Source organism: Panicum virgatum, chromosome 3K (genome assembly GCF_016808335.1).
Source record: "Panicum virgatum strain AP13 chromosome 3K, P.virgatum_v5, whole genome shotgun sequence".
NCBI lineage: Eukaryota > Viridiplantae > Streptophyta > Magnoliopsida > Poales > Poaceae > Panicum > Panicum virgatum.
Genome location: NC_053138.1, coordinates 26585288 through 26610545, shown reverse-complemented (window position 1 = coordinate 26610545; position 25258 = coordinate 26585288). Strand labels below are relative to the sequence as shown.

Below are 25258 nucleotides of genomic sequence, written 5' to 3'. Positions count from 1 at the left end.
AGATCTTTCTTCCTTGTCCACGAAATCTCCCCCCCCATGCTTAGCATGATGCTAGGCGTGGAAGGAGAAGATGGACCATCTTGCAATTCTTGAAGTCCTCCCCTCATGTGTATGAATATCATCTTCAATGTGTCTTCACCTATGTTGCCTCAATTTCCTTCAACTTCTTCTTGTACTAAGTCATGGTCCCAATCATTGCTTCACATCGTCGTCGCTTCCTTCAATTCCTCGTTGTCCCATTGCTGTCTCATCTTCACAAATTTTTCTTTCAATTTCCAGAACTGAACATGTACTGAAACATTGCTCCATTGCGAAGTGCACGAATTTTCCTCTCCAACGAGTCCTCATTCAACTAAAATTGATTCCGAACAAGAGAGTTATGTCCATTTCATCCCAGCGCTGCAATCTGTTCCGACGAATTTCAGAACGCGCAACGTCCAATGTTCTTGCTATATCTCCTTGTATGGGTCTTCAAATTCATTGATCTTGGATGCGTTGGAACGGGAATTTCATGGAGCTTCTGAATATCAACTTTTTTTTCCTTGTACATCTCTATCCATGTGCAAAATTTGATGAAAACAGCAGTGCTTGATCTCAAACTTTGGAGATGTTGACGAATTTGATTTCTTTTTTGATCACGGATTCATGGGAACGCTTTGTCATGCCCGCAAAACAATCAAGTGCACACACTACCCCCGGGGTGACAGTCGGGAGTAGAGACAAATGCCAACAAACCAACCATCCCTAGAATCTCAACTTGTGGGATAGCTAGCTTAGCGAAATCTGATGAGTGTACGTGTGTGGAAGTGTAAATGCAGATAAAAGAAAGATATAAAAATAATGACAATGTTTGCACCAAATTCTAAACACCATGTTTACAACTAGGTTGCTTAATTTTCTATATAGCCATAAAGATATAATCGAGGTCAAAACACCATGTTTATTTCAAGGTTAAAAATTCTTCACGACGCAAGAAAGGTAAAGCACATTGCAAAGCTTATAAATCAACCTAAAGCAACATGAGAATAAAATAGATTGCTATCTTGGTCAAAAGAGCTTAAAGATGGAGGTCCGCAAACAAGTTTAAACACCACGTTTACACAAGATTGCAAAAGGTAAATGGTATCATGATAAGCAATACATGGATAGGAAAGCATACATCAATAAGATTGAGACCAAGCTAGCAAAATGAGGGCATGAACAATGGAATGGATGCAAAGTGCAAATGCAAAGTTAGCAAAAACAAGTGTTAGTATGGTGGAAAGGACTTTTCGATGTTGTTCCGCAACTAGCTTATTCAAAAACAATTGCTAAGAGTGGCAAAAAGCCTCCGCGACACTTCATACGAAGTGAGGCTTTTGTCAATGAAAAGGTTGTTAATCGAAGAGGACCAAGCAACCGAGCTAACTAGGTTTTAGAAGTAGGTTTATGGGTTTCCTATATTTTTTGGCTTAAAACAAAAATTTTGAAGAGAGAGTGTTGGGTATAGAAATTCTATCTAAGGTGGTTTTAAAAAACTTGAGAGAAACAGAAGTTAGATTTTTTTTTAAATGCAACATGCAATGCAATGCAAGGGTGAGACAAACAACATACAATGCAATGCAACACAGGGTGGGTGAACAAAATGATATGACATGATGAGGTGGTCTAAAACAAAATAAAAAGTTAGCCTAAGTTAACTAGCCACAAGTTTAGAATCAAAGGGTGGTGCAATGCTTCATAAATCTCTCTAAAAAGACACAAAAAAAGACTCAAAATACTAATAGGCACACAAAAAGGTCTACAAGTTTCCCAAGATCAAATAACAAAGTGCTCCCTCAATAACATTTAGAATGAACAACATGAAGTTGTGGTTTTTGTTAGAGCAATGGTGCAATGTTACTTGATATTCCAATTAAAAAGTGCAATGTAGACGGTCATATTAATATATATAAAATAAAAGATCGGGTTGCCTCCCGCAAAACGCTTCATTTAAAGTCATAGAGCTCGACTTTCTTACCTTCAAATTGATGCGAAGCCAAGGTCCTTCATGCAAGAGGTGAAGGTGTTCCATGCAGCTCTTATTCCACTTTCCATGTTAGACATGATCAATCACGCTTAATGGAAAACTTGGTCAATCGTCTCTCACATCATCGTCACCTCCTTCTTGAAACATGGTCAAAACGCTTCATTTAAAGTCATAGAGCTCCACTTTCTTGCATTGTAAATCTCTAGACTTGTGCACAAAATTGATGAGGCTTAGCGACGTCCGTTCTTGAAACTTGAAGATGTTGATGATGGTGATCAAAATTTTGGGCACGGTTTCCCTCCTCATCATTTGAGTTTCATGTCCTGCATGGTTAGTGAAATTCAGGGCTTCTCCCGACATGTGCTCTTTTAGGGTCATAAGCTTGACCAAACGCAAAGCAAGATCGAGATTTGCAATTATTTGTAAACGTATGCAACATAATCACATCCTCAATTAAATTTCATCAAAAAGGCATGGTGGAATTAAATGCAGCATGTGTTTCTTGCATAGCGTAGAGCTCATTATTAGGCAGAGGTTCTTTAAGCATGAAATCAACATTCTCAAGAAACTCTAGCCTATCATCATGAAAAGAACAAGGCATAGAATTTAAACTTTCATTCCGACTATCGGTTCGAGCATGAGATTTTTAAAGATTATCAACAAAACCAATAGAAGCTTGAGAATTCAATGTATACCTTGGCCTCGGAGCTTTTTCATACTCATTGGAGTCATGGTACTTTGTGCGAGATGTCATCTTGATGCACTCTTCGTGGTCCGTCGTGGCTTGCTTCTCACGTCTCCATGTGTTGAATGTTGCGCTCTTGTAATCCGTCCTGGTTTGTTTGCAACATCTTCGTTTGTCGAAGGTCGACCGCTTGTGCCTTCATTTGCCAATGCCATTGGGGTTCTTCCTCTGCTCCAAGCCTCTGAATTTTATCATGTACGCTTGATGAAAGCATCGCCCAAGCTCCCCTTCATTGTTGTCATCGTCATCTTCTCTATCTTGTTCTCATCGCGTTGCTCCTGCCTCTTCTTCGTGGAATCTCTCATGTATACTCAACAGAACATATACCAAAATATAGATCTATTGAAATGTTTATGAAATTAACTTTCCAACGATTGGTCATTCATCTTAAACCGAGTCCAAACGAGAGAGTTATGCCCGTTTCACTTTTGGCGCTGCGTGCTGTCCAGAAATTTTCAGAGTGCACAACCTTCAATGTTTTGGCCATACCCACTTGTAGGAATCTCCGATTCACTTGGTTCTTAATTTGTTGGAACGGGAACTTCGTGGAGCTTTTGAATATCCAAAAATATGCTGCTATTTGCTTCTGAGGTCGAGCTGGACATTGATGAGAACAATATCTTCATGTGAATTCATCTGAAGATGTCAATGATCTCGATCATGTTGTCTTTGGAGCGTAGTGTCGTGCGTCTCTAGGCTTCAAGGTCATCACCATTGATTACCAGAAATCACGGCTTCAATGATGTGTCTTCTCCATTGTAGGTCATTTGACTTTTTTTATTCTAATTTTGACAACTCATCTTATTCAAAAATTTGTGCAAAATATCACTTCTTTTGTTATGGATTGCTTTATTAATACAAGATCTTCAAAAATAACTTAAATTTGGCAATGTTTGCAAAAAAAAATTTGAATAAAACGAGTGGTCAAACTTAAGGTCAAAAAAGTCAAATGAACTACAACTTGAAACGGAGGTAGTATGTGTGTGTCTATATATATATATATATATATATATATATATATATATATATATATATATATATATATATAGGACAGCGCTATTCCATACCTTGGGTATGGAATAGTTATTCCATACCCGAGCCCATCTCTGGCGCGCACCCGAGCGCACTGCTCGGGGCCGCCTGCTCGTGTTTTTGGTTTTCCTTTGCGGAAGTGGCTCAGTGCGGTTCCCTGTTGCTAGGAAGATGCGATTTTCCCGGGAGCTGTGATGGGTGTGACGGTGGTTACATCTTATCCACGGGGGCGTTTGATGAATTCAGTGCTGAAAATCGTTTGTCGCAGTAAGCTAGCGGAGTACAAAATTACGCCATGCATATGCCCTGATGTGACGACTCATCCAATTCCATTTGTTTCTATCGACATGTGGATGCGTCAGCTCATGGATTAAATTATTTTTTCTTTACAATACCAACCGTGATACATCTGCTCATGGATTAAATTAATTATTCTTTACATCAATGACCATGAAAAAAGCATTCATTGGTTGAATAAGGGGCACTAACAGATCTGCTTCATGGCGCCAAATTTTACGATTTGGACTTGCAAGAAAAACCACAAATCAAACAACTAATTAAGTAACTATATGAATAAAAAAAAGATTAGCATCCAGAAAACATAAGGCACAGTACACATAAAAGAATTTACATATCTTGAATCAAGAATCTAGCTAGTGATTGATTGGCATACTAGTGACCAAACAACATGCCTATGCTGACCTTCACTTGCATCAGGCATGAACATATGATTTTTTTTAATCCAATCAGACCATAAGAAGGGTTAGGATTCTTAGGAAGGATCACACTACAGACGTTCAAATTCAAATGGATGTAGATGAGGATGTGCTGTTCTTGGCTTGACAGCATGCTTGCTCTTATCTTCCATCAGGCATGAGTACTTCCATCTTAAGATGCAGCAGCACCAGTACATCCAATTACATCTGAAAAGGAAACCCACACAAAGATTAAAAAAACTCTTTGGGGGATTGGTCACAATTAACCACAACTAAATCAATTTAATGTTGTATATACGACTACATATAAGGTGGCCCAATTGTTGTAACAAAATTAAAAATACGTTTCAGATATCAGAAAGGTTATGAATCAGTATGACATATAGGGGCAACTATTTACACTAAACTTTAAAGAAAAGGCATACATGGATTTGCACATACGAATCTTACAGCTGAAATTACAGTAAGTAAAACAATAGAGGAGGCGCCACAAAAGATTATTGTGATGACCTCCTCTGCCCCTAGCTGATGAACTACGGCTCGACAATGGCTCTGGCAATGAGCTCCATGATCTTCACGGAGTGAGACACCATGGGAGCTCAGACTCTCAGCTGGTACAAACCAGCTTAACCACCAGCTGCTTGTGTCCTCACACTGCACACAAGTGAGAGGTCTGAGAGCAGAGAAATCAAATCATCCCAAATCATGTATTAAATGCAAACAACAAAGCAGGATAAAGTAGTGATTAGTGAACCTGCCACAGCAAGTAATCAGAAAAATACTCCTGCTTGTTTATCCAGTATATGAATAGATATTTAGTAACTACTTATCATTGTATTCATTTCTTTTACATTCCACATAAACATATTTTCCATCATGTAGGACAAGGGAAAATGCAAAAAACATACTCTAAACTACAAGGGTTGAAAAAGATAGAAACCTGAATTCCAGTTAGTATAATAGAAGAACACACTGTCAGTGTACTCTGATTTACATGCCCTGACTGAAATGCACCCTAACCTTTTGTATGTACATTCTATCAGTTAATTGCGTACTGCAAACACTTGCTGAAAAGCACCAATCTTTGTTGTGGTTTTGACATAATTCTTAAATGCATATAATGATTAGTGGCAAGAAAAAACAAGGAGCAGATGGACCCGTTAGTGTATGTGCTGACTGGCACTTCTAATTCAAAATCAGAGAAAGACCTAGCAATAATCCTGAATACACGTGAGAGGAGCGTGACCACCTCACCTGAATCCAAAAGAGGGGCATTACGGTCAGTGCCACACATAATCTGAATCAAATTGAGTGAAGCATTCAGAAATTCAGGAAAGTGAAGTCCCTTTTGAGTACACAAAGCTTGTTCCTGCCCTCGTTGCTGATCTCCACGTTGGAGGAATGGTGCAGAGCAAATCAACATTAGCATCCCCAGCTCTCCGCTGCCTCACGTTTCATCTTCCATAACACATGCATCAAGTCAGCTTTAGCCACCAGTGGCCACTGGCCGTTGCCATCGCACTCGCCGTGCACGCCAGTGGGAGAGGTAAGTGGACGGATAGAAAACCTGCACCGTGATCTCAAAGTAGAATGGGTGAGTTCATCCATAGGTATAAGGCGAAGCTGCTGGTCAGATATTTTGCACGCAAGAAACAAGGGAACAGGGAAAAGGATCACAAAGCTAGAGATTTTACCAAGATGCGACCTAATTTGAGCTACAACCTCCACAAATTATCGGGATCTCTGAGCTAAATTGACCAAAACAACAGAAATTGATGGGAAAAGATAGAAGGGGACCTTAAGCCAGCGGGGGTTCCCCAGCGATTCATCAGATTGAGCGCCGCCACCCAGGGGCTAGAGTAAATCTTTCTGCAAAATTGAAGAAAAAAGGAATTATGTCTAAACTTTGCGCAGTGGAGACGTGCCTGCTGCGGCCTGCTGGAGATTCGACGGGAAACGGCGGTGCGCGGTGACGGGAGGGATAGCAAACTTGGGGATGTGCTGCTACATGACCCTGCTAATGGAAGACCTCGAGAGCGGCGACCATGATGTTCAACGGGCGCCGCGAAATTAACCGTAGGAACAGCAAGGGACCTTGAGCCAGCGGGGAATCACCTGATCCGAAGGCAGGCTGAGGAGGATCGACGGCGATGGGAGGACGGATCGGTCTCGTGGAACAACGACGGGAGCACTGAGCGGCGTCGCATTGAATGCGGGGACACGCAAGGGTTGGCCAGCAACCGGCCGCGGGCGGCGCCAGTACCCGGATCGGCGACGGGAGGAATGGCGGAGCAAAATGGATCGCGACCTGGGGAAGAAAACCGCTTCGGGAGAGGACGAAGCCCCGTCGGGAGGAGGGTGGGGCGCCGGAAGGAGGGAGCGCCACGTTGGGAGGAGGGTGCGGCGCCGGGAAGAGGGGATCCTGTTGGGAGGAGGGTGCGGCGCCGGGCGCTCCGGGAGGATGAGAGCGGCGTTGCCGGTGCGAGGGTGCGCCTCCGGGGCGTGGATAACCGAGATCGCGGTGCGGCGCCGCCGATGAACGGAACCCGAGCGGGGGGGGGGGGGGGGCGAGGCGTGAACCGGCGCCGGGGCGTCGAGTTGAGGGAGTGGCGACGGCAGGGTGGTGCGGCGCCGCCGGGAACGGGGAGGTACGGCGCCTAGGCGAGCTGGGCGGTTCGTCGTGGGGGATGGGGGAGTGGGGGAGTGGGCGAGCTGGGCGGTTCGTCATGGGGGAGGGGCGAGGCCGGGTTGGGGCGCGCCGCGCGCGGGGATGAGCGCGGGTCGGGTGCGCAGGCTGCGATCGGTCGGGTGCAAAGGTTGGTCCGGTTGGTTGGCTAGGGTACGAAATAGTTTATTCCATAACCAAAGTACTAAATAGAGCTACTATATATATATATTTGAAATGGAGGGAGTATATGTAATAATTGGGAATCAATTAAAATTCTATCGAGTGCTGAAAATCAAATGTTATCGAAATCGTCGAGTTTTGTTTACAGAAGACGAATCTGGCCCATTTCTTACCAGCCCAGTCGGGGCTTCACGTGGACCGCGTACGGCCCAGGCCATGTCTCTATCCAACGCCTATGGGCGGCCCGTCGCTGATCGACTAAAAAACCTGCAATTTTTGTCTCAGCTATTGCTGCTAGCAAATCCAAGACTAAAAAAAATAGAATACTATTGCTGAACCGATGACGGGCAGCTGTGCGTGCATGCAGCAAGCAGCAGCAGTGTTTTCCTTACCGTCGGTAAGGTGAACCCTGAGCAGCAGCAGATTCTATACAGTGCGTACTTGCTAGCTCTGGCACCATGTATTGCTAGCCTGGTTTGGACTGAAGAAGAACGTTTGGCTAGCTGAAACTGAAACTAAAATTATTTGCATACTAGGAGTACGATCTGAACTGGTTGCACTGAAAATATTAGAAGTCAAACATGCATGTGACTGGCGGTCATTTTATATTCCTGGAAGATGTTCTAGTTTAAAAAAATTGTTTCGCATTAAAAAAATGTTTCAAAAAATCATCTAAGTATAATTTTATTTTGAAGATTTTGTCGCAAACGTAGTGGTACAGTCAGATTTTGATCTACGGTTTTGAGAAATGTAACTATATGACCCCTACACGATGGGGTTGCTCTCGTGTCTTCGGCGCGCTCTCTCTTTCCTCGCTGTCCCCAACGTGTGTGAGAACAGCCACGCCTGTCGGCTGTCGCGTGGTTCGTTCACTGACTAGCGATGCTTCCGCTGCTGGAGCCTAAATTATGCTTCCACTTGATGATAATTTGTCATTGGATTGCTCCTTATTTTATCCCTCCATCTGTGCCCCACTGCTTCCTGTAGCTGATATAAACGTCGTTATAGTTACTGTTGATTATTCACCATCTGTACTTCTTATTCTTCTTCTTTGCCTTTTTTTTCTTTTTAAAAAAATCTCTTCTATAAAAGTGATCTAGTTCTCTCTGTCTGAGCATACTGTGGATACATCGGGCACAGAATCACCATTTAGAATCCAACACAAGATGGAAAAAGAAAAAAATAACAGTCGTAATCAGGTAGCCACAAATACTGAAAACTAATGCAGGGATGTTTCTTCAATCAATTTTCGTCGTAGTCTCAACGAAAAACTAAAGCAATACGATGGAATGGAAACAGAGAAACGGTACCATAATATCATGGTCTCGATATGATACCCCTGTTTCTCCCTCTTATCTCCAGGCAGCTCCAATAATTCACTTCAATCTTCGGTACACGACTACTTGCAACCATGACATGCCAAAAGAGAGGGGAAAAAAAGGCGCATCCATGCACTAGCCAAGGACCCAGAAGGCCAGAAGTCCTAGACTATGCGAATTCACATTATCCTATTTTCCAAGTGATTTGTCAGTTGTTACTTGTGACCCTACTCTCCTGAAAACAAACAGTTTCGGTTACGCAACTGTTAGGAAACTTTTTAACGCTACTTGACTAGAAAAACAATTTCCACTACGCCCACATGCTGTTGCCATCATTAGAAAATCTTTGAGCTGGTGCTGGTGCGCTATCAAAGTGAAAGACAGTCTGTGGTAGTATGTTTTTTTATTTTTATTTTGCGGGTAGTATGTTTACAAAACTCGTAATCCTTGTGGCATGAACAGGCGGATAACTACTTACTAAAGCATCCCAATAACCAGATGCAGCACGCGTTCGTTCTAACAACAATCCGAATCGATTTTATGCCATCCCGTCGCCATTTTTCTGTGGAGAAGGGAGGTCGCCGGGCTCCTCGTCGCGATGGCCACGTTCCTCAGCCACCTCCAGTGGCTTCAATGTGTAGAAGTAGAAGCAGCAGAGGTAGTGTCCCAGGTTGAGCACCATGACGAGGGTGACGAGCCAGTAGTAGTTGTCGATCCTGCCCCGGTTGATGTTGTCCTGGAGCCAGTCCCCGCGGCCCCGCGTGGCGCGCTGCACCGCCGCGACGAGCGCCGTGCTCAGGTAGCTCCCGAAGGAGCCGCAGAGCCAGAAGAGCGCGACGGCCGTGCTGCGCATGCTCTCCGGCGACTGGTCGTACAGGAACTCCATCTGCCCCACCGACGCGAAGGCGTCGGCGACGCCGTGGATGGCGTACTGCGGCACCAGCCAGAAGACGCTCATCGGGACGACGGCCTTGGGGCTGTCCAGGAGCCCGTGCTCGGCCGCCGCGGCGCGGCGCCTGGCCTCGACGAGCGCAGCGGCGGTGTGATAGAACCGCCAAACTAAAACTCAAATTAAGCTAAATGACCATCATTTGAACACATCAGGCACATTTTGCTTAACGGTTTAATTTGATAGTCCTTTCGAAACCGACATTCCGATCGAAACAAACACCAGTAGTCCCACGCGAAGGTGAGCGCAGGCAGTACAAACATGACGAGTACATAAAAATAGGATTACAATATCGAGTATAGTACACTAAGTTCTACAAACCTGGTTTAATTACAAAACAATATACAAGAGTAACTTTATTTTAAAACAAGGTCCGATATAGGAAACCTGACGACTATACTACATAAAACGCAGTATCGAATCACACACTCAGCCCACGGGTGTGTGATTTGGAAACTAGCACTGACTAAGCATCTGGTCCAGCCACCTCCCAACCATCCGCACCAAGCTGTATAAACTTAGCACAACAAGGGCAGAAGTCGATCCCATCCTGACCTGAAATAGTTTGAGCCACAACCCTGAGTATACTAATACTCCGCAAGACTTACCCGACTATGGGTATACATAGCCCATTATCTAGACATGCACGGCTTTTTGGCTGTGGGTTGTTTTGCGGACATGCATTTAAGAGTGAGTCCTTACTTTCAATATTTTAGCTCAAGGTTGGGAATGGTTACCTATTTTCTACAGTTTGCATTTCTATACCAATCAGTGTGGAAAAACAATTGATTAGGTACAACTATACTAATCATCTTATTCTCTTCCATATCCTTACTACGATGCGGTGCTGTGATAAAGGTGCTCATATCCGAGATGCGACGTACGGCGGATCGATCCGATTTAACCTTGCAAGGTGGACTTAACCAACACGGCACGTATTTGCCCCGTCGGACTATACATGCCAACCATTCCCCTCCCCGCCTCGAACTACAGGAACCAGCCCAACGACATATGGTCAGCCGAGCTCAACGTGAGACCACCAAAAGTAAACATATGCATCCCAATTCTCCGCGACTACTCGACTCACCCCAGGAGTTGGGTGCGGGTTCCTGTACTTTCGAAGTAAGGCAGTACTCGGCTTACCGGTTTCGACTACCTCCTACTCCCGGCATGCAGTTAGTACAATTCAAACTCGATCACAGGGCCAAACAACGAACGGTCTTTAATCGACACAGACGGGCTAGCCTTTCCCCGCCCGGTCTCCATTTCCTTTTCTTTCTCCAACCTATTCCATTATTCCATATACTCAAAACAACGATACATCCTATATCTCGCAAGTGACCAGAAATCACTCGACTTCTACCGAGATCTTATTAAGCATAGCATTTTTATCGTCCTATACATACTAGTAGAACTACAGGGAACCTATGGATCATATAACTAGAGTTCCAAATAATTCCTAAACCTAATGCACAAATAATAGAAACATATATAGATGTCATAAATTGAAATCATAGGATGTGCACCGGGGCTTGCCTGCGGGCTGCTGCTCAATGCTGGTGTCTACTGGGCCTTGGGCCGGGTCGTCACGAAACTCCTACGGGGCTGGCTCCGTCTGTTCCTGCGGCTCCGCGATCACCTCGTACACGACTTCCTCGGTCGCGGATTCTATATGTATGCATATGAGATAATGAGTAAATGCCATGCATATGAGACAATGAGTAAATGCTAACATGACTTTGCCACTAGAAGATAAACATTAAACAAATTAACAATTTACATAGAATGACGCATGTATGGTGATAATTAACTTTAACCCTAAGTGTTAGTAACAATTAGAAGCCAAATTATCAATTAGAGCATGATTTATTATAAAATAAAATATGACTAGCAAAGACATTATTATTTGCCTCTTATAATTTGTATAAAAATCTACATGTAAAATAAATATTATTATACCTATACATATAATTAAGTTTGGTTACATATTATATTCATATACTAAACTAGGTCCTATGAGTATGAAAATTTTATGGTGGATCACCCATGTTTAAAGTAAGTTACTGCAAAAAAATTCATAATTTTTAGATTAACAAATCTATAGAAACTAATTAAGCAAGACTAAACACAATCTAAATTCTTGCAGGGGTAAAAAGGTCATTTTGCCACTGTGGATATTTTTCCTCTATAGATCTTACCCTAACAAATCCAACAAAATTTATTTCATATTTTTTGCATTTTTCTTTGAATTTATATGGAATTTACAAATTACAGTTGAAATAAAACACAAAATAAAGAAAACTTTTTAACCCCTGACCCGTGGGCCCCTTTGGTCAGTGACCCAAAACAGAGGGGGGGGGGCAACGCGACCAGGCGCGCGGCTCGCGGCGGCGCTGGGGTGAGGCCGCGGCGGCGGCGCCGGCCGACGGCGAGCAGGGCGGCGGCGGGGCCCTTGGCTCGCGCGCCCAGGCCGCGGTGGCGGTGCGGCGCGGGGGAGGGCGGAGAGGCGGTGGCGGCGGCGCGCAGTCGCGCCAGCGGCGGCGCTAGGGCAGGGGAGGCGGCGGCGCGGCTCGTGCCGGCGGCGGCGAGGCCAGGCGGCGGCGGAGCGGCACGGTGCGAGCATCAGCGGCCTCGGGCGACGCCGGTGCGCGCGCAAACGGGGCGGGAGGTGGTGCAGAGGCGGCTCGTGGCGCACGGCGGCGACGGCGCAGTTCGGCCTGCGGCGGCGTGGTCGAAATCGAGCGTGGAAACTTGGTGAACGTGGAAAAGTAAGGGGAGCATGAGCTTCAGTGCATCACCTAGGGTCGATTTGAGCTGCTGGGCGAAGAGAACGGTGGTCGGAGGTGGGTTGTCGGCGTTGAGGCGGAGCTCGAGCTCACTGGTGACCGGCGGCCGCGAAATCAAGGATTCCCGGTGCTCTGGTCGAGGGGGCTCGTGAAGGAGAGGTCGAGGAGGATGCTATGGACGTGGAGGAACTTCGGTTGCGAGGGATTTGAATTCCATGGGGAGAAGCTCGCGGAATCAGCTGGAGACAGTGAGCTTGCTCACTCTCCGTCCATGGCGAACTCAGGGAGGAAAAGGAGAGGAACGGGAGCGCGTAAACGGGAGTGAGGCAGGTGGCGAGCTCGGAACGGTGCCGGGAACGACTTGGCGACGCTCGACGGCCGGGAAATCGGGATCGCTCTCCACGACGGCACGCACAGCGGCTTCGGGAGGCGTCGGCGCCATTACTGCGACGTGCAGCACAGGGGGAAGTATGGGAGAGGGGAGGGAGAGACTGACATGTGGGGTCCACGTGTAAGGTTTGATTTTCATTTAATCCCTAATTTTTGGATTGTTACAATCCTTCCCCCTAAAAGAAATCTCGTCCCGAGATTTAGGAGAAAAGTGCCGAATTGAAAGGAAGTCGGAAACTCATATACCTTGGTATAATTGGAGCAACTCAGGACATTTGGATTGAATAAATTCCTCTGTTTCCCAGGTAGCTTCTCGCTCTGAGTGATTACTCCACTGTACTTTATAGAAATTGCTGGTTTGATTTCGAGTGACCCGAGTCTTGTGATCAATAATTTTCACTGGATGCTCTGGATAGACAAGATCGGGCTCCAGTTGTAACTTCTCTATGTCCATTATTTTGTTTGGAACATGGAGGCATTTCCTGAGTTGGGAAACATGGAATATATTATGAACTGCGGATAATTGGGCAGGAAGTTCCAAGCGATATGCTACTGGCCCACATTGTTCGATGATAGGAAAAGGCCCAACATAGCGAGGGCGTGAGCTTTCCCTTCACACCGAACCGTTGGACTCCTCTCATCGGGGATACCCGTAAATAGACATGATCTCCCACTTGGAATGAGATCGATTGACGTTTCTTGTCCGCATAGCTTTTCTGCCAGGATTGGGCTATTTTCAAGTTCTCCTGTATAACCCGGACTTGTTCTTCCGCCTCACTGACCATATCAGGGCCGAATACATTTCTCTCACCGGCTTCCGACCAATTCAATGGAGTTCTACACCTTCGCCCATATAATGCCTCAAAAGGAGCCATTTTGATGCTTTCCTGATAGCTGTTATTATAGGAGAATTCAGCTAAAGGTAGACACTCATCCCATTTATGACTATAGGTGAGTGCACAGGCTCTAAGCATATCTTCGAGAATCTGATTTATTCTCTCTGTCTGACCATCAGTCTGAGGATGATAAGCCGAACTGCGAATGAGTTGAGTACCAAGGGCTGCATGGAAGTGCTCCCAAAAACGTGCAACGAATTGGGTACCACGGTCAGAAAGGATAGTCTTGGGTACTCCATGCAAACTCAGGATACGACTGATATAAAGCTCAGCATAATGTTGTGCCCTATAGATGGTTTTTACGGGAAGGAAATGAGCTGACTTCGTGAGACGGTCTACAATAACCCAAATAGAATCATATCCTTTAGAAGTCTTGGGAAGTCCAACAATGAAATCCATACTAATATCTTCCCATTTTCCTGATGGAATAGCCAGCGGTTGAAGAAGACCAGCTGATCTCAAGTGGCTCGCTTTAACTCTTTTACAAATGTCACACTCAGACACATATTTGGCAATTTCCCGCTTCATTCTTGTCCACCAAAATCGCTGCTTCAAATCTTGATACATTTTATTGCTGCCCGGGTGGATAGAATACCTAGAAAGATGAGCTTCATCAAGGATTTGTTTTGGGAGCTCTAAATCTTTAGGTACCACCAAACGATCCTTGAACCATAGAATTCCAGCCTCATCTAAATGAAAACACTTCACCCCCGGGTCATTTTCCGCAAGTCTTTGGCGAATCTTTTCCATCCCGACATTATGTTTTTGAGCAGAAATAATCCGATCTCGAAAAGTAGGTGAGAGGACCAAATTATTAAGACTGCCGTGTGTGATGATCCCCAAGTTTAATTTTTCCAGTTCATAACAAAGGGTCTCATTGAAAGGCACAATAGACAGGCAGTTGCACTGAGCCTTGCGGCTTAAAGCATCTGCTACCACATTGGCCTTACCCGGGTGATAGTGAATCTCCAAATCATAATCCTTAATCAATTCCAACCATCGCCTTTGGCGTAGATTTAGTTCATTCTGGGTGAAGATATACTTGAGACTTTTATGATCTGTATATATGTGAACAGGATTGCCTAGAAGATAATGACGCCAGATCTTCAAAGCATGAACCACTGCTGCTAGTTCTAAATCATGAGTGGCATAATTTTCCTCATGCCGTCGGAGTGCTCTGGAAGCATAAGCAATTACTCGATGGTCTTGCATGAGGACACAACCTAAACCCGTACCCGATGCATCACAATAGACATCAAAGGGTCGAGTAATATCAGGCTGGGCTAAAACAGGGGCAGATGTCAAAAGTTTCCTCAAGGTCAGAAAAGTCTGATCACATTTATCATTCCAATTAAATTTCACCCCTTTCTTGAGCAACTCAGTCATGGGCTTAGCAATTTTTGAAAAATCCGGAACAAACCGCCGGTAATATCCTGCTAGCCCAAGAAAACTCCGAATTTCCGGAACAGATGTAGGTGCTTCCCAATTCAAAACATCTTGGATTTTACTGGGGTCAACAGAAATTCCATCTTCTGATATAACATGACCCAAGAATGGAACTTTCTTTAGCCAAAACTCACACTTGGTGAATTTGGCATACAATTTGTGTTCCCGAAGATGCTGGAGAACAATGCGAATATGCTCAGCATGTTCTTCTTCATTTTTGGAATATATAAGAATGTCGTCGATGAAAACCACGACAAACTTATCCAACTCGGGCATAAACACCGAGTTCATGAGATACATGAAATGAGCCGGGGCATTCGTCAACCCAAATGACATAACGAGATATTCATAAAGCCCATAACGTGTGGAGAAAGCCGTCTTTGGGATATCTTCGAGCCTAATTTTTATTTGATGATAGCCCGATCGAAGATCAATTTTGGAGAATACCTTGGCCCCGACTAACTGATCAAACAAAATATCAATTCGGGGGAGTGGATATTTGTTTTTGATGGTGACAGCATTCAAAGGCCAATAGTCCACGCACAACCTGAGGCTTTGATCTTTCTTCTTAACAAAGAGCGCTGGACAGCCCCAAGGTGAAGTGCTAGGACGGATATAACCCTTATCAAGCAACTCCTGCAATTGCTTCTTTAGTTCTGCTAACTCATTGGGTGGCATACGATAAGGTCTTCTGGCAATTGGTGCCGTTCCCGGTTGCAATTCAATGGCAAACTCTATCTTACGGTCAGGTGGCATGCCTGGTAAGTCATCCGGAAAAACATCCGGATATTCACACACCACTGGTATTTCAGCCAGACTTTTGGCCTCAACCTGATTCACTGTGGATGTCGAAGGTATATGGTCCACCAGATTCAAAGTCATAGAACCATGAATGGAAGAGTTAATATGCACAGATCGTGAGGTAGTGTCTAGAAGAACTCCTCGACCATCCATCCAGTTCATGCCCAATATAATATCTACACTCTGAGTTGGTAGAATTATAAGGGCCGTAGGAAAAATTTTCTCTTGCAACTGTAGGGGTACTTGCTTAACAAATTGATTGGTGATTAATTTTCCCCCAGGTGAGTGAATATGGTACGGTTTGGACATGCTCTCTATTTTCAGTCCCAGTCTAATGACACACTCCTTGCTAATAAACGTGTGAGATGCACCCGAATCAAATAATACGGTAACAGGTTGATTATGAACTGAAAACATACCCGCCATCACTTGAGCTCCCTTAGGAACATTCTCTAGCGTGGTATAATGCACGCATCCTGGCTTGAAATGAACCACTTTCGGCTTCAGATTGTGCTGATTAGAACCCTGAACTTGTTTAGGTGGCATAGGGCATTCACGTGCGAAATGACCAACTTGACCACAGTTGTAACAGGGAGGGAAATTAGGGCGTACACCCTGTGGTTGCACCCATGTCTTCTGCACATTCTGCTGAGGCACCGGAGATCTGACTACCCCTTGAGGCTGTGGGTACTGAGGCGGTCTATACCCCGTCTGGTGCTGTGTTGGCCGATAACCCGACTGCTGTTGTGGAGGCCGATATGTGGTCTGATACTGTACTGGTCGGTACACCGGCCGATGCTGATAAGGTGCACGAGGGGGTCCGGCCTGAATCAGACGAAACCTCTGATTAGCCTGACTAGAAGATCCACCCACTGGTGCCTTCCTCTTTTTCTCTGCTTGGTGAGCTATACGGGCGTCCTCTTGGGTGATAGCCCCATTGACCAACTCACTAAAAGTGTTGAATTTGAACATGATCAAGCGCTCCTAGAGCTTGCTGCTAAGCCCCTGCCTGAAGCATGCTTGTTTCTTTTCATCTGTTTCCACATGATATCCAGCATATTGAGACAAGGTGTTGAAAGCTTGAGCATATTGTGTCACAGTATTATTACCCTGTTTCAGAGCCAAAAACTCATTGAGCTTCCTGCGAATCACCCCTGCAGGGATATGATGTGCCCTGAAAGCTTCCTTGAAATCATCCCAAGAAAACCGAGTGCCAGCAGGGAACATAGCTACGTGATTATCCCACCACGTACGTGCAGGACCTCTGAGTTGCTGAGCTGCAAATGATGCCTTGTCATTGTCATCATACTGATATAGAGTGAACTTGGACTCAATGGTCCGGAGCCAACTGTCAGCTTCCAGTGGCTCATCCGCCTTATGGAAAAGCCGTGGCTGAGTACCCAAGAACTCCTGATACCCAGGGACAGGCGGCTGGTGATGATTATGATTTCCATGCCGCGGTGCAGCACCTTGATGAACGAGCTGACGGAGCAGTTCCGTCTGTTCATCGCGCCCAGTCAACATGGCCGCGATTGCCTCAACCAAATTGGGAGGCGGTGGCAGCGCATTAGCACCATTGGGCGCAGAGGAGTCATTATCGGTGTTCGGCATTCTGCAATTAATTATGAATTGATTAGTCCCAATACCTTGATTAAGTTAAATAATCATGATAGCAACTAATATTCAATTCATGAAAAATGCTGAATTTAGAACACCGATTAAATAACTCAACAATTGTATCACCACTTTTATGCCCCAAAATGGGAATAAGAATAACTGGATCATGCATGAGGGAGGTAAAACCATTTTTGCATCAACTAGTGAATACAAAATAGGCCCCAACTAAATCTCAATATCACAAATCTTCGCGGTATAGATATGACAGTATCTCCTAAACTATACGTCCAAAAATTCATAACTTTTGCAAGTGAGTGGTTATCGAAATACTCCACAACTTTTGTATAACGCGCGTTTACCGCATGGACTGTCTTCACGAATTTTTACGTACTAAACCTCGGAATTACCATAAGTCGAATGCTAAGATGATATTTTACAATGGGATTACACACCTACAAACTCAATCCAAACATATACAAACCACAGTCCTTATCTTACATCAGAGTTATTCTAGTCATACTACCAGATCTAGTTGTCTCTCATACATTTACTAAACTACAATACTATGTTAACCCTAACTACTTCCAAAGTCCACTACTCAACGCGGCGGCTGGTACTCGAAGACACGCTCAACCTCGATCCCACGTGCGCGTAACTCCTCCTGCAGGCGTCCCACGTTCTGCTCGTTCACTAAGATGGCTGTGGACCCTGCCTGAGGTGGAACGTCGTTCTGACCGACGGAACTCGCTGCATCAGACATCTCCTGAGGCCCAACTCCTGACTCAACACCTGACACCTGAGGTGGTGGCTCAGGTGGGGCTGCGGCCTGCTGCTGCTGAAGCTGCAACTGGTGCACGTTCCCTAGTGCAACCTGAAGCGCGTCCTGTAAGTGGTCAGCTAGAGCCTCCTGGTCGTCCACCTGCTCAGTCAACTCCTCAATCTGCTGAGCCTGCTCCGCTAGCTGCTCTGTCTGCTCCGCTAGCTGCTATGACTGCTCCTCTAGCTGATGTGACTGCTCCAAAATCTGCTGAGCCTGCTCAACTATCCTCTGCTCCTGCTCCCAGAACTGCTGTGCCAACCCAACTACCTGCTGACTCTGCTCTGCGAGCTGCTGGCTCTGTCCTAAGATCTGCTGAGTCTGCTCCTGCACTGTGGCGTGAGCTGTCCGAAGTCCCTGCCGGTAGAGTGTGTTCTCACTCCTAAACTGGTCGCACACACCCAACATACCGGCGGCGTAGCGGGCGATCCTGGCCAAGGCTGGGACGTGGCCTGGAAGAGTAGAGTCCAACAGAAGAGAAAACCGCTGCCTCGAGTACTCAGAAGTCACTCTGACAGGAAAACCAACCGTCGAGGCAGAGTAACTCGCAAAGATGGGCTCCTGCTCACAAAACTGGGTAATAGCCATCGCAGCTGCACGATCCCAAACGCTCAAAATCTCGGCACCCTCAGTGTGCACCTCCCAAGGGTCTGACGGAAAGAGACCGAGGCGTGCCGGAACTAGCAGGCGAGCCTCCCAACCAGAGATGCCCCCCTCGGAGGACACGCGACCGTAGTACTGGGGAGACTCAGTGTGGCCAAACTCCTGGAGCACCTCCCATAGCAGCACGGGAAGGCCCTCACGGCGAAGACAAGTGGAACGCACCCACCCGTCCTCGTCAAAGTGGAAGTCCGACAAGGCTGCCATCTGCGAAAAACGCCGACAGCGGTAAGGAACATTCCCAAAAGAATATACGAACTCATAACTCATAAAACTGCAAACATTTACAGCACTCTAGAGAAACAAAAATTCTTTTAACTTCAAACTTCCAACAAACTTCACAGCACTCTAGAGAATGGTATTATGCATGATCGTCCTACGTCACTCTTCCAACAAAATTTGCCGACAATAATAGGGCATTATACGTGATCTTTCGGTGGCAACATACGCTCTCAATTATATAATCGATTTCTACACGCCTTAACTTACGCGTTCGTTTGTTAGTGTACCTGCAAAAAGCACATGATATACAGATATATGCATATATCCACGACTGGACCCTTCGTGCCAGCACACACGAACGGCCCCCATGTGTCCTATGCCCCATGGGTAACGCATATGCAGTTACCCACATATTCACACATACATCACCATCCACTATAGAGATGGCGCCCATGCGTTTAACGCTGCATGGACAGCGCTGCATACGTTACCGAGGCAACGTATTCACTTCCCGTACAAATCGCCTTACGGGACATCCAAGGGTACACGTGTCCCAAGGTACACGGTCATAACCAATCGCATGACAGATTTACATCTCGTAACATTGCCTTACGAAATGGCCGTGCTCACAATCACACGGTGGGAAGTCCGCGCTCCATATCAGGCGGCAGATAGCGACAGGCTCATTTGAATGGAGCCTTATCACCTCCTCGTATGCTCATCATACGGGACCCGCGCACGTATGAAACACGTGGGCTATTCTAAGGACTACCAAGAATGCTCACCTTGCTTACCTCAGCGTAGGTGCGTCGTTACAACATTAAGTAAGGGTTATGCAAGAAATTAAGGTTTAACCGAAAGAAATGTGTTGGAAGTCAGTGAATATAAATATTGCCACCAATTCATAAATAACCAAGTACTATGTAGGGCTTAATACGGATTTAATCGTAAAGCGTGACTGAAACGATTTTCTTTATAACCTAGAAATTTGTTTTTACTTTTGAAAGTCTAGAAAATAGTCACATCCATACCACCCCTGGTGTATTTCGGCTCTGATACCAGCTGTGACAGAACTGCCAACCTAAAACTCAAATTAAGCTAAATGGCCATCATTTGAACACATCAGGCACATTTGGCTTAACGGTTTAATTTGATAGTCCTTTCGAAACCGACATTCCGATCGAAACAAACACCAGTAGTCCCACGCGAAGGTGAGCGCAGGCAGTACAAACATGACGAGTACATAAAAATAGGATTACAATATCGAGTATAGTACACTAAGTTCTACAAACCTGGTTTAATTACAAAACAATATACAAGAGTAACTTTATTTTAAAACAAGGTCCGATATAGGAAACCTGACGACTATACTACATAAAACGCAGTATCGAATCACACACTCAGCCCACGGGTGTGTGATTTGGAAACTAGCACTGACTAAGCATCTGGTCCAGCCACCTCCCAACCATCCGCACCAAGCTGTATAAACTTAGCACAACAAGGGCAGAAGTCGATCCCATCCTGACCTGAAATAGTTTGAGCCACAACCCTGAGTATACTAATACTCCGCAAGACTTACCCGACTATGGGTATACATAGCCCATTATCTAGACATGCACGGCTTTTTGGCTGTGGGTTGTTTTGCGGACATGCATTTAAGAGTGAGTCCTTACTTTCAATATTTTAGCTCAAGGTTGGGAATGGTTACCTATTTTCTACAGTTTGCATTTCTATACCAATCAGTGTGGAAAAACAATTGATTAGGTACAACTATACTAATCATCTTATTCTCTTCCATATCCTTACTACGATGCGGTGCTGTGATAAAGGTGCTCATATCTGAGATGCGACGTACGGCGGATCGATCCGATTTAACCTTGCAAGGTGGACCTAACCAACACGGCACGTATTTGCCCCGTCGGACTATACATGCCAACCATTCCCCTCCCCGCCTCGAACTACAGGAACCAGCCCAACGACATATGGTCAGCCGAGCTCAACGTGAGACCACCAAAAGTAAACATATGCATCCCAATTCTCCGCGACTACTCGACTCGCCCCAGGAGTTGGGTGCGGGTTCCTGTACTTTCGAAGCAAGGCAGTACTCGGCTTACCGGTTTCGACTATCTCCTACTCCCGGCATGCAGTTAGTACAATTCAAACTCGATCACAGGGCCAGACAACGAACGGTCCTTAATCGACACAGACGGGCTAGCCTTTCCCCGCCCGGTCTCCATTTCCTTTTCTTTCTCCAACCTATTCCATTATTCCATATACTCAAAACAACGATACATCCTATATCTCGCGAGTGACCAGAAATCACTCGACTTCTACCGAGATCTTATTAAGCATAGCATTTCTATCGTCCTATACATACTAGTAGAACTACAGGGAACCTAGGGATCATGCAACTAGAGTTCCAAATAATTCCTAAACCTAATGCACAAATAATAGAAACATATATAGATGTCATAAATTGAAATCATAGGATGTGCACCGGGGCTTGCCTGCGGGCTGCTGCTCAATGCTGGTGTCTACTGGGCCTTGGGCCGGGTCGTCACGAAACTCCTGCGGGGCTGGCTCCGTCTGTTCCTGCGGCTCCGCGATCACCTCGTACACGACTTCCTCGGTCGCGGATTCTATATGTATGCATATGAGATAATGAGTAAATGCCATGCATATGAGACAATGAGTAAATGCTAACATGACTTTGCCACTAGAAGATAAACATTAAACAAATTAACAATTTACATAGAATGACGCATGTATGGTGATAATTAACTTTAACCCTAAGTGTTAGTAACAATTAGAAGCCAAATTATCAATTAGAGCATGATTTATTATAAAATAAAATATGACTAGCAAAGACATTATTATTTGCCTCTTATAATTTGTATAAAAATCTACATGTAAAATAAATATTATTATACCTATACATATAATTAAGTTTGGTTACATATTATATTCATATACTAAACTAGGTCCTATGAGTATGAAAATTTTATGGTGGATCACTCATGTTTAAAGTAAGTTACTGCAAAAAATTTCATAATTTTTAGATTAACAAATCTATAGAAACTAATTAAGCAAGACTAAACACAATCTAAATTCTTGCAGGGGTAAAAAGGTCATTTTGCCACTGTGGATATTTTTCCTCTATAGATCTTACCCTAACAAATCCAACAAAATTTAGTTCATATTTTTCGCATTTTTCTTTGAATTTATATGGAATTTACAAATTACGGCTGAAATAAAACACAAAATAAAGAAAACTTTTTAACCCCTGACCCGTGGGCCCCTTTGGTCAGTGACCCAAAACAGAGGGGGGGCAACGCGACCAGGCGCGCGGCTCGCGGTGGCGCTGGGGTGAGGCCGCGGCGGCGGCGCCGGCCGACGGCGAGCAGGGCGGCGGCGGGGCCCTTGGCTCGCGCGCCCAGGCCGCGGTGGCGGTGCGGCGCGGGGGAGGGCGGAGAGGTGGTGGCGGCAGCGCGCAGTCGCGCCAGTGGCGGCGCTAGGGCAGGGGAGGCGGCGGCGCGGCTCGTGCCGGCGGCGGCGAGGCCAGGCGGCGGCGGAGCGGCACGGTGCGAGCATCAGCGGCCTCGGGCGACGCCGGTGCGCGCGCAAACGGGGCGGGAGGTGGTGCAGAGGCGGCTCGTGGCGCACGGCGGCGACGGCGCAGTTCGGCCGGCGGCGGCGTGGTCGAAATCGAGCGTGGAAACTTGGTGAACGTGGAAAAGTAAGGGGAGCATGAGCTTCAGTGCATCACCTAGGGTCGATTTGAGCTGCTGGGCGAAGAGAACGGTGGTCAGAGGTGGGTTGTCGGCGTTGAGGCGGAGCTCGAGCTCACTAGTGACCGGCGGCCGCGAAATCAAGGATTCCCGGTGCTCTGGTCGAGGGGGCTCGTGAAGGAGAGGTCGAGGAGGATGCTATGGACGTGGAGGAACTTCGGTTGCGAGGGATTTGAATTCCATGGGGAGAAGCTCGCGGAATCAGCTGGAGACAGTGAGCTTGCTCACTCTCCGTCCATGGCGAACTCAGGGAGGAAAAGGAGAGGAACGGGAGCGCGTAAACGGGAGTGAGGCAGGTGGCGAGCTCGGAACGGTGCCGGGAACGACTTGGCGACGCTCGACGGCCGGGAAATCGGGATCGCTCTCCACGACGGCACGCACAGCGGCTTCGGGAGGCGTCGGCGCCATTACTGCGACGTGCAGCACAGGGGGAAGTATGGGAGAGGGGAGGGAGAGACTGACATGTGGGGTCCACATGTAAGGTTTGATTTTCATTTAATCCCTAATTTTTGGATTGTTACAGGCGGCGACGGCCAGCCCGATGCCCATGCGCTGGAAGTAGGTGATTCCGGATGGCAGGCCCGTGGCGCGCCGCGCCAGGGGCATGAAGGCGCGGTCGTAGAGGATGATGCTCACGAGCGTGGCCCCGTCGTGAAGATGGACAGCGTCGCCGGCGGGATCTCCAGGCTCCGGGTGACGTGGCGCTCCATGGTGCGCGCCTGCATGATGGTGAAGGAGCCGTTGTGCGAGCCGGCGGTGGCGAGGACGATGCCGGCCGACCAGATGGGCAGCAGGTTGGCGAGGGACTTGAGCTCCTCCACGCGGTGCACCGTCGACAGACGCCACAGCTTCGGCCGCCCGGCGTCACGATCGCGGCCCGGTCCAAGAATCTTGATGCACATTGCATTATTGTTGTGGATGTCAGAGATCAGAAAACTGTACCTTCGTTCGTGCACATCTAGAAGGAATTAAACTACCTGAGCTTGTCAGTATGCAGGAGCCTGCCTTTGGTGGAGATGAGGGCATCGAGCTCCTTGTCCTGGTACAGCAAGCCGGTGTCCTCCGGCACGGCGGCGTTGCGCTTCCTGAACGCGGCGGCGAGGACCTGCGCGAGCCTCGTGAACGGTTAGTGGCTGGGCATGCAGATCGTGCGGCGTGTGCGAGAGACTCGGAGTCCAGGACGTTGCTCGACGGGTGCGTCACGTTGTCGCCTGGGTCTATAAGATCCTGTAGTCATTTGCTTGTTCCGTGAGTTGAATACAGAGGCCAACATACAGGCCGTTCGCCGGCCGGGGCGTTCGTCGCCGCAAGTCTGTGTTCGTGTGTGTATCCACTTCCTGAGCTAGCTTCTCTCTCGTGTGTGCGTCCACATGAGTTCTTGCTGGAGTCCGTGAGCTCGTGCTAGCTACTGATCCTGGGCAGCTCCAACATACACCACGGCGAGCTGGCCCCCGGAGGGGCGCCGGCACGCGTCGGCGGCGGCGCACGGCGGGGGGCGTAGCGAAGGGACGACGGCGGACAGGACGAGGCCGAGCATGCCGAGCTGGTAGAAGACGGAGCCCGCGACGATGATCCAGAAGCGGCTGATGTAGGAGTCGGTGAAGAAGGCGCCGAGGACGACGGTGAGGCTGGTGGTGCCGCCGAAGTTGGTGAGCGTGTTGGACGCGTCCACCAGCGTCATGTTCAGCTGCTGCGTCAGGTAGGAGATGAGGTTCGCGTTGAAGCCGGCCGTGGCGAACCGGTCGCAGATCTCGTTCGCTGCAACGGACAGGCCGGTGATTCATGCGGCCGTCAGCAATTCAGCACCATAAACGTTAATAATCCAGAAGATGGCAGCGATGAAAGAAAGATCAACAAATGCACTGTGCTCACCCATGATGAATGGCAGGGTGTTGTACCCTCCCTGCTTCCATCTCTTCTGCTGCTCTCCATCTCCCTCCCTATCCACGGTTGCGGTCGCCATGGCTGCAGCCTGCAGAGAACCCATGTCCTCCCTGCTATAGAGCAAACGAGAAGTTGGTGATGCTCAACTGTTGAAGCAGGAACAAGCCATTCTATTCTGTAATAAACAACACATGCCTTACATGTGCTGTGAGGATCGAGCCATGTATGTTTTGATAAGCACGCTGAATCGCTGATCCAGCAGCAGACAAATCACAGCGGTGCCCAGGGGCTACCTGCTAGCAGTACAGTACAGGGCGATCTGAGTGTACCATGA

At 46.8% G+C, this 25258-nt stretch overlaps 1 long non-coding RNA gene and 1 pseudogene across 1 annotated transcript; both read right to left on the bottom strand.

The window, feature by feature from the left end:
* Window positions 1-4737: 4737 nt before the first annotated feature.
* On the bottom strand, window positions 4738-6610 carry LOC120698704. The gene is made up of 3 exons (XR_005684991.1): window positions 6596-6610; window positions 5756-6068; window positions 4738-5155 (listed from the first exon to the last, which is right to left on the bottom strand). It is a non-coding gene; the product is annotated as an uncharacterized LOC120698704 (long non-coding RNA).
* A 2596-nt stretch (window positions 6611-9206) lies between these two features.
* LOC120700777 lies at window positions 9207-25003 on the bottom strand (annotated as a pseudogene).
* Window positions 25004-25258: the final 255 nt, after the last annotated feature.